At 66.7% G+C, this 1,098-nt stretch overlaps 1 protein-coding gene across 2 annotated transcripts in view; it reads right to left on the reverse strand.

Moving 5' to 3' along the window:
* Positions 1-1,098, reverse strand: part of LOC113208657 (synaptotagmin-7) — a 305,230-nt gene that overhangs the window by 302,285 nt on the left and 1,847 nt on the right. The gene's annotated exons all lie outside the window — the stretch shown is intronic.

Raw genomic sequence — 1,098 nt, forward strand, 5'->3', positions numbered from 1 at the left:
CCAAGTATTTGCAAACTTGTTGGCGAAACTGTTGGCGGTTAGCTTCATCCCGGCGGAGAAGTGCTTTCGACCACCTTTAAGGCCTTCGTAAGGGTATACTTAGGCTCGGCGAAATGCCCCGACGAAACCTGAATCCTGAATTGTGTCAGAGTAATTCTCGTCCCGAGCCAAGGAGGGAACACCCAGATCCCTGGCTACCAGGGCAAGTTCTCGGCGGCTGGAGTGCCCGGGCCCGAGTGAGTCGCGCGGGGTTCTCGAGGGCCGCCAGCAGCGGGAACGCCGAGGCTCGGGCGCCCCCACGGCCAGCGCGGCCCTCCGCCACCCAGAGCCAAAGAATAAACGCAAGAATAATAACCCCGGCTGAATTACTCTCTTGCACTGTCGGCGGCCCGGGCCGGGCCGGGGGCGGGGAGGATGAGGTGGGCCTCGAGGCGGGCGAGGAGGAGGCGAGCACAAGTTCGCGTGCCGTGCGCGGGAGGGCGTGGCGACGTCGGCGAGTGCTGCGGAGGGGCTTATCGCCAGGCTTACAGGGCGCTGCTGCAGCGCAGAGGGAACCGTGTGGGCGAGGTGCCGTCGTGGGTGGGCTGAGTGGGCCGTGGGGCCGGGCCTCCTGTGCCGCGCAGATGAGTAGGTGCGTCGGCAACCAGCGCGTGTGCGCCGCCGACCTTTAGCGCCCCACGCAGCTCACTCTTCCCCGTCCCCGCGGGGTGTCGCGTCGCAGCGCAGCGCAGCAAAAGGGGAGCAGAGAGAATGGGGGTGGCGGCGCGCGGGTCAAGCGACTAAAACCAACGGCCTCGACAGGCGCCTCGCCGGGGACCGAACCGGGGACCGAACCGGGGACCGAACCGGGGATCGAACCAGGGACCAAACCGGGGACCGAACCGGGGACCGAACAGAGGACCGAACCGAGGACCGACCCGAGGACCGAACCAAGGGCCGAACCGACGGCCGAACCAGAGGCCGAATCAGGGATCGTAATGGCGACTGTAACAGAGGGTGGCATCTGAGGGTGGCACCTGAGGGTGGCACCTGAGGGTGGCACCTGAGGGTGGCACCTGAGGGTGGCACCTGAGGGTGGCACCTGAGGGTGGCACCTGA

This window comes from Frankliniella occidentalis, unplaced genomic scaffold, assembly GCF_000697945.3.
Source record: "Frankliniella occidentalis isolate FOCC.00 unplaced genomic scaffold, Focc_3.1 Scaffold204, whole genome shotgun sequence".
Taxonomy (NCBI): Eukaryota; Metazoa; Arthropoda; class Insecta; order Thysanoptera; family Thripidae; genus Frankliniella; species Frankliniella occidentalis.